The 9,107-nt window shown below is 44.5% G+C and overlaps 1 long non-coding RNA gene across 1 annotated transcript in view; it reads right to left on the bottom strand.

Annotated features, from left to right (window-relative positions):
* Positions 1 to 4,115: 4,115 nt before the first annotated feature.
* LOC132463158 (uncharacterized) overlaps positions 4,116 to 9,107 on the bottom strand; it is a 35,994-nt gene continuing 31,002 nt past the window's right edge. Inside the window, exon 3 of the long non-coding RNA XR_009526973.1 lies at positions 4,116 to 5,773. This is a non-coding gene — a long non-coding RNA (uncharacterized LOC132463158). The remainder of the gene's footprint in view (positions 5,774 to 9,107) is intronic.

Here is a 9,107-nt window from a genome sequence, read left to right as displayed (position 1 = left end):
GCGAGTCCACAACGGACCTATCCTTGGGAATAGTGAGAGGGAGGATAGCAGGGGGCGTGGCAATCCTCTGGCACAAAAAGCTGGACTCTGTCATTAATGTCATCAGGCTTGAAGTTGACTGGTGTATTGCAGTGCGCATACAAATAAATAACAAGGAGTTCAGTATTCTAAATGTATACACACCATATGAGTCGCAACAAAATGAAGATGAATATCTGAATAGGCTTGCTTTTATAAATCTTTTATTTCTGATAATCATTCCACAAGCGTCCTTGTAGTGGGGGATATGAATGCTGACCTTACAGACAAACGTTCCTTGTTTGCTAAGCATATGCTACAGTTCTGTGACGATAACAATTTAATTGTGTCCAGCCAAATGTTTTTACCTGCTGATAGCTATTCTTATATAAGCGAGGCTTGGCACACAACATCATGGCTTGACCATTGTATTAGCACTGCTGATGCCCATGAAATTATAAGATCTATTAAGATTGTGTATGAGGCGTCCATGTCAGATCATATTCCTTTTGTTGCGTCACTAGATTGTGAGAGTCTCCCTGAGATGTCTCAGGAGGGTAAACATGCCTGTAAGGCCAAACTGGATTGGGCCAAGCTCACAAATGAGGATATTTTAACATACTATGGGAAAACTGATATCCTTCTTAGTGCTGTATATTTACCGAGAGATGCAATTATGTGTTCTGACGTAAACTGTAATGTAATTTCTCACCGTAAAGATCTCTGTGCTATGTACAATGATATTGTTGAAGCTGTGTATGAGGCCAGCAGGTCATATCATAAGTATTCTAAAAGGTCTGACACCAAGCCAGGTTGGAAAAAGCATGTTGCTGCTCATCATGCAGAAGCTAAAGAGTCATATAAAGCTTGGGTTCAGGAAGGCCGACCTAGACAGGGGCCTGTCCTGGATTATAAAAAGTTAACTCTTTCAAAATTTAAATATGCAGTTCGTTATGTATCCAAAAATGAACAAGTTATGAGAGCAGACTCTATGGCTGAAAAGCTTCTAAGTAAGAATGTTGTTGAATTTTGGAAGGAAGTGAGAACTCTTAACAGGAGCAATACATTGTTGCCTAGCACAGTAGAGGGAGTCTCTGGAGCTGATAAAATCGCTGATTTGTGGAAGCAGAATTACTCGGCTTTATTTAATTGTGTAAAAAGTGACCCTTATACAGTAGCAAGCAAGTGGCTCAGATCAGATCACTGCAGAGCACCTCGGGTTTGCTAGCCCGAAAGTTGCCGCTCTACTTGCCATATGTTTCACTGGCTTTATGACGCATGGGCTGTTGCCCGACTCTATGTTGGCCGTAACTCTTGTGCCTGTCATTAAGAACAAAGCAGGCAAGATTGGGAGCATGGACAATTATAGGCCAATCGCACTGGCAAGTGTGATTTCCAAAGTTCTGGAGAGTATTCTTTTAGATAGATTGGGTAAGTATATTAATACCAGAGACAATCAGTTTGGTTTCAAACCAAAGCATGGCACTGAGTTGTGTATTTATAGTTTGAAAGAAATAGTAGAAATGTATAGAGGGCAACATTCCTCTGTTTTAATTGGAGTTATTGATGCCTCTAAGGCCTTTGATAGAGTCAATCACCAGAAGCTGTTCACAAAATTAAATCAAAGGGGTGTACCTGCTAGCATTATAAGAATACTTGCATACTGGTATGCTAACCAGAGTATGCAAGTCAGATGGGGTAGCAGTGTCTCTGGTCCTTTCAGTGTTGCTAATGGAGTTCGACAAGGGGGGCTACTGTCACCAGCCCTCTTCAATCTGTACATGAACGATTTATCTGACCAACTGAACGATTGTAGAACGGGCTGTATGATTGGTAACACGGTGATTAACCATTTAATGTATGCGGATGATTTGGCCATTCTCTCTCCCAGTAGTGCTGGGTTTCAGCAGTTGTTAAATGTGTGTACAGAATATGGTGTCAAACATAATGTGCAATACAATTCAAATAAGAGCAGTGTGATAATATGTAGGGCGAAGGGTGATAAGGACCTCCACTTTCCACAATTTTATCTTTCTGGGGAAAAGCTTTGTGTTTGTTATAAAGTTAAGTACCTCAGGCACTTTATAACAGATAAAATGTCTGACGATGACGACATTTTAAGACAGTGTCGTACATTATATGCCCAAGCCAATATGTTGGCAAGAAAATTCTGTGTTCTGATCATGTAAAAATATGTCTCTTTAGAGCATATTGCACTCCCCTGTATACTGCCCCCTTATGGGGTAAGTTCAAAAAATCAAGTATGCACAGACTACAAGTTGCTTACAACGATTGTTTTAGGATCTTACTTAAAAGACCTAGGTGGAGTAGTGCAAGTGAGCTATTTGTGAATGCAGGAGTTAACACCTTACAAGCTTTATTGAGGAACCTTATGTACAGATTTATCTGTCGCCTGAATAACTCAAAGAATGAAGTCATAATGCTGCTGTCGAACCCAAGTTATAGCGCAGTACGCTACCAGTCATACCTTTGCAGGCATTGGTATAAGTGCCTTTTATAATTGGTCGTTATGTTTTTATTCTTATTTATGTGTGTGTTGTCCATTTCTTGTATTGTATGTTTTTAAATGGACCTTGAGTCTAATAATAAAAGGTTGATGATGATGATTTATAGTTTAAAAAATATAGCATTATTTTCTTTGTACATGTTTTGTGATCTTTTAAAATATAATTGCTGTAACTTTCCTGGAAGCCCCTCATTTCCCATTGCCATTTCATATGGGATTGATTGATTACATCTCATCTCATTACTTCCATCTCGATTTCTGTCCTTAACCGCAATTAACTTAATTATGCATTGGCTCTGGTTGAGTGTGCTTGGCTGTGATGTAACGCAATGTCTGGCTTTGATTTCAAGTCTTTGAGGTCGCTCTCTGTCTCTCTCTCAGGAGAGAGAGACGATGGGCAAAAAAATCAGAGAGGGACACAAAAAAGAGAACGAAATATGATAGAATGAACTCTGACAGGGTGATAGAAAATAAAGGGAGGATGGCGGCAAGGGTGTTCGACTCCCAGCTGAAAGGAACTCGGTTCAATCCCCCAACGTCCACGGATCGCCGTCACACATGTGCATTACTCTCGCAGCATTGACATCCATATATAAATCCCCTGCAAGTGGCTGTGGATAAAAGCATCGGCTATACAACTGAACAGTCAACAGCCATGGACGAATGAAGAGAAGTTTGCCATGCAGTTCAAGGTGCCAGCAGGGTTCTATGGGGAGCAGAGGAAGGCTAAAGATAGTTTGAGGACAGCAGGGCGACGTTTGGCCCGCGGTACAAACGGAGAGAACGTTTTGGGGGAGAAATCTGGTCAGTTGAAAAGGTAACCATCTGGTTGACTCCTGACACAGCCAGAGAAATAGACAGAGACAGAGAGAGAGAGAGGAGACAGACGGAGAAAGAGAGGGAGAGAGAGAGAGAGAGAGAGAGAGAGCGATGGACATAGAGAGAGACGGAGAGAGAGAGAGAGACGGAGAAAGAGAGACAGGGAAAGACAGAAAGAGAGAGAGAGGGAGAGAGAGAGAGAGAAACGGAGAAAGGAGACAGACAGACGTAGAGAGAGAAGTAAGGACCAGAACATAAAGTATGTCAAAAGGTTAAAGAGGGGTGTGGAGAGAGAGAGAGAGAGAGAGAGCGAGAGCGAGAGCGAGAGCGAGAAAAGTAAAGGATAAAGGATAAATAGAAAGGGGGAAATTAGCAAAGATAAAATAAAATAGGAAAAGAAACCCAACGTCATAGAGGGCGAGAAAGTGAGAAACAACACGAGAGGGCAGGGTCGTGAGACGGCGAGAGATAGGAGTGAGTGTCAATCATCATGACTATGACAGGTTGACCTGAGCTGCCCAGGGGCCAAATAGGGTCAAGTAAGGACATCCTGGACACAGAGGGGGGGGGGGGGAAGAGAGAGAGAGAGAGAGAGAGAGAGAGAGAGAGAGAGAGAGAGAGAGAGAGAGAGAGAGAGAGAGAGAAAGAAAGAAAGAAAGAAAGAAAGAGACCAAACGAGGGAGAGACAGAGGAAAGCTGGTAAAAAAATAGTGAGCAACAGAGATGTTTCAAACGCTTGGGTAATCATCAAGTTACACACACACACACACACACACACACACACACACACACACACACACACACACACACACACACACACACACACACACACACACACACACACACACACATTGGCTGCAGGGGCCCCAGATGTCTGCCCTGTATAAATAGCGTGAGGCTTCACCCCCCCCCCCCCCCCCCCTATTCACCCCTCACCCCCTGGGGGAGAGAGCGACGACCTCACTGGAGAGAGGGGGGAGGAGGGGGGGTCATGGCGACACATTGGGCCGGAAAAATTACACAAAATATTCCTTTTATTTATTTTCCAACACACATATGGGGCCCCAGATGCCATGATGCCATGTGACGGACACATGCACGTGTCACCAGAAGGCAAGAGGAAGAAAGGATGATGATGGTGATGATGAAGGTGATGATGTTGTTGATGAGGATGATGGCGATGATCGAGTATAATCGACCCAACGGACTTTGATCCACCGAGATATCCACCTCGGTTGTGATGCATGTGATTTGTGTGTTTGAGTTTAGGTTGGAGGCATTTGATTCGTGCCGATTCAGGAAAGGCAATTTCTTTGTTTACGTGGAAATTGCTAATCATGAGGACGCCATGATAAAGATCTATATCTGAAGTAGCTCATGGATATCGGTAACGGACTAAATATGTAACAATATGGTACGTATGTCAACACATGGAGGAGGAAATGGTACCGCGGGACGTTCATCTTTCTGGAACATTAAAAACGCATCTCTAACGTGAGAGTGAAATATAAGATGATGAGCCCTTTCTGCCGCCATTAATTAAGTCATCTGAATCCAATCAAAGTAGGTCACGTCTTACTTTGTGGATCTAAGCATGTTTAGGATGATGAAGATGAGGAAGAGAGTAAGCGAGATATTGATTGAGTAAGGGAGAGAGAAATAAGAGTGATAAATAACGCATGGGGCGGTTTGTGGCTAAGCGAAAGGAGATCCTGAGAAGCACAGACCCCCCCTCGTCCCAGGCCTATAGCTGCTTTTCAACACACAAACACACACACAGACTCTGTAGTGTGCCCTGTAGTCAGTGAAATGATGGACAGAGGTAAGGCCATTGTGTCGCCGTAACAACAGGCCTCCTAAATCTCTCTATTGCGTGTTAGTGTTTTTTGATCTTCAACTGTTTCCAAATCAGTTCGCCTCAAAAGGCCCTTTCACCCCATATGTAGCTGTGTCTGTCTGTCTGCCTGTCTGTCTGTGTCTAGAGTCCTCTTTTCCATTTCGTTCAGAGAAAGGGACAATGGATATAATACCTAAAAATCAAGAGAGAACTCGAGGAAGAATGAAAGAAAAATAGGATGGAAGAAATGAAGGAAAATAAAGTAAGTAAGAAAGAAAGAGAGAAAGAAAGAGAGAAAGAGAGAAAGAAAGAAAGAAAGAAAGAAAGAAAGAAAGAAAGAAAGAAAGAAAGAAAGAAAAGAAAAGAGGCTTGATGGAGTGGAACCTGTTGTTTGTTCTGTGTGTTTGTCCGTGCGTCCGTCACAACCTTTTACTTGGAAACTAGCTTCTACTGAGGGTCAGTGTTCAAGGCCCTGGCAAGGGAGGCCTTGGTGGAGGCCTGGGTGGAGGCGGGTGGAGGTGTGAGTAGAGCTGTGGGTGGAGCCGTGGGTGGAGGCGAAGGGGTGAGTGGAGCTGTGGGTGGAGGCATGGATTGAGGCGAAGGGGTTAGTAGAGCCATAGGTCGAGGCCTGGGTGGAGGCATGGAATGAGGCAAGGGTGGAGGTGTGAGTGGAGCCATGGGTATAGGCCTGATTGGAGGTGTGGATGAAGGCCCAAATTGCGGTTTGGGTGAAGGCATTGATGGAGGCAAAGGAGAAGGTGTGGACGACAACGAGTCTATGAGGCGCCAGCAGCCAATGCGGAAGAAGAGAGAGTGAATGTGAATTACAATGTGTGTATGGCTTCTGGACGTCCTTTGACCCCGCCCCCGTTTAAGGGCAACGCTCTCTCTGATGTCTGCCATCCGCTCCGGGTCAGTGGTCAGAAGCCTCCCAGCCACCCCCCCCCCCCACCTCTCTCCCTCTGTTTAGACCCCACATCTCTCCCTCCCCCCGGCCAACGGCAATCGGCACAGTTACTGAGTGAGTACCACTGAACTCTACTGGCAATATGTTCCTTACATAAGCACACCACACACACACACACACACACACACACACACACACACACACACACACACACACACACACACACACACACACACACACACACACACACACACACACACACACACACACACACACACACACAGAGAAAAAGAGAGAAAGTGCTCCCTTCCACCGATTGACCGCAAATCATGAACCACGGACAGATGGCTGAACATAAATGATAACAACATCACTTAGTGGTTGAAAGGCATCAACAGGAACAAATGATCTTAAGCCAAACATTCCCAACCTATATCATGCGGCGAAAATCAGACAAAGGGAACTTTCACACACACAACCACACACACAAACACACACGCACACACACACAGGCGTACACACACACACAGCACACACTCAAACTCACTGATTATGTAAAAAGGGTGCATGGGGTTGGGCCCCCCATCCTATTTTTGGCGCTAAATTTGACAACCCAGGGCCCAAAAAAAAAATCACAATTACTATGATGCTCTAACATTGTATTTGTATGTGTTTATTTGTGAGGGTAAATTATGTTAATGGTATTAATTGTGTTTATGGATGCATTGACATTTCTATATGTTTGGGTTCGCACAGAAACATTTACACACCCCAACCACACACACACACACACACACACACACACACACACACACACACACACACACACACACACACACACACACACACACACACACACACACACACACACACACACACACACACACACACACACACACCCACCCACCCCGCCCCCCGCCCCCCCCCCCCACACCGACCCACACTCTGGGGTCACAGCAGCTTAAGAACCCCACATTCCTGAATAACAAGGAACCCCCGCTGGAACACCTTTGGTTCTCCTAGTTCCATGTCTGGAACCTTGCGTGTTCTGCGGCGGTTGGGGAATCACGACCCTGTCGTAGCAAAAACAATGAGGTAAAAAGATACTGGTGGTCGTGGTGGAGACAGGCAAGGCACTGCTTTGAAATGGATGTTTTAGAGTTGGGAGTTGCATCATGGGGTAGTTTTAGTTTCAGGACACTTGAGAGAGAAAATGATGGAAGTGACCGGGACCGGAAATGGCTGGTAGAGATTGTAGTGTAGCACCACAACTTTGGGACATGAGTTTATGATATGAGATTAAAAAAAAAGATGCTAGCACTGACTCCAGTAAAAAAGTAAAGCAAAAAAGAAAAAACAAATATTTTCTCCACTATTTTGCCCGGTTGTGGGGGGACAAAGGGGGGAGGGGGCCCGAGACTCCCGAGAGAGAGAGAGAGAGAGAGAGAGAGAGAGAGAGAGAGAGAGAGAGAGAGAGAGAGAGAGAGAGAGAGAGAGAGAGAGAGAGAGAGAGAGAGAGAGAGAGAGAGAGAGAGAGAGAGAGAGAGAGAGAGAGAGAGAGAGAGAGAGAGAGAGAGAGAGAGAGTGTAGTAGTACCTTTTTGGAATAATGAATGTTGAATTGTGTTTTTATCACACAGTGTGACTGTTTAGTCTGAAAGCCTTGAGTGAACCAAAGTCCAGGGGTCTAATTTATAAAACTGTGCGTGGGATTGTTACTAAAAGTGTACGTACAACCAAAAGCCACGTTTTGCATGCGCCAAAAATAAATAAATATGTATATGTTTGCCCTCCCCGACCCCCAACCCCTTGCTATACTGCCCTAGGGAGAACTTAGTTAATATTTACATCTATCGGCCAAACAATTGAACATTGAAAGTTGGTGGGGAAATGTTTTTCTTGCTGTGTTTCTTGTGCAGTATAAATTTACTCTGTGGGGAGGGGTGTAGATGAGTGTTATTGTTAGTACTGTATCTAAAGATTTGGACTGTCCATCTGGTGAGTGCTGATATGTCTCTACCCCCCTCAACATGTGAACGTTGATAAACAAGCATAGCTATGGAAATATGAGTAGAGAAAATGAGGGTGGAGGCGATACCAAGCGGAAGGCACGATGTTATTGTTGTCAACTCCAAGGCCATCTTCAAACATTGGTTTGGTGTTTATGCAAGATTGCAAATAAAGTGTTATTTGCCCATTTTTTGGTTTGCAGACAATAAGTATGTAATGCTAACGCACACATGCATATCGCATCATGAGCAACGCATGCATAGTTATTACAACAGAGTTCTCTGTCTCTACTCCCGTCTCCAGTCTTCGAATCAAGTAATTGATTACATCTACCTCTCGCATGCCACTCATCACTTCCCTGATTCACGTTTTATATCCACACTTCAAACTCATTAAATTTCCATTGCGTAAGAATGTTGTGTTGAAGTTTTGCACAATAAAAATTAAGTTCAATTGACTGATTAATGGACTGATTGAAGATTAAAAAAAACGACAACAGAAAATGAAGTTCTTGTCTTCTTTGGACAACGGTGTTGGTCCGGCTAGGAGGCCATGGCCCACATTGTGCTCCACAAAAGCTGGTCTCTGTTTCCCAGGTGTGCGCTACGTCAACCCTCCCAGAAAATCAGGGAACCGACATGTTTGGTAACCGCTAGATAAGATAGTGTGTACACCTAGGCCTAACCCTAACCTAGAGACTTGTTAGAATTTAGCGTTTCAGTGTCAAATGTGTTTAAATAACCCTTAATCCCATCGAGTCTAAAAGGGCAGAGAGAGAGAGAGAGAGAGAGAGAGAGAGAGAGAGAGAGACTGTGTGAAGGAGCAAAGCACTCGTGCCGGGTGGCCAACGCAACGCTCTCTCCCTCAGCACTAAAGACCGACCAGCGACCCACTCTGGAGGAGGTAGGGGAGATTGAGGAGCGGGTGGGTGGGGGGGGGGGGGTGCGTTTCAATGCCGTCAAACAGCAACAAATAAAGTTAGGGCAGAAT

The sequence above is a fragment of the Gadus macrocephalus genome, chromosome 8 (genome assembly GCF_031168955.1).
Source record: "Gadus macrocephalus chromosome 8, ASM3116895v1".
Lineage (NCBI taxonomy): Eukaryota > Metazoa > Chordata > Actinopteri > Gadiformes > Gadidae > Gadus > Gadus macrocephalus.
The sequence above is the reverse complement of the archived record's forward strand: the minus strand, read 5'-3'. Positions and strand labels throughout refer to the sequence as shown.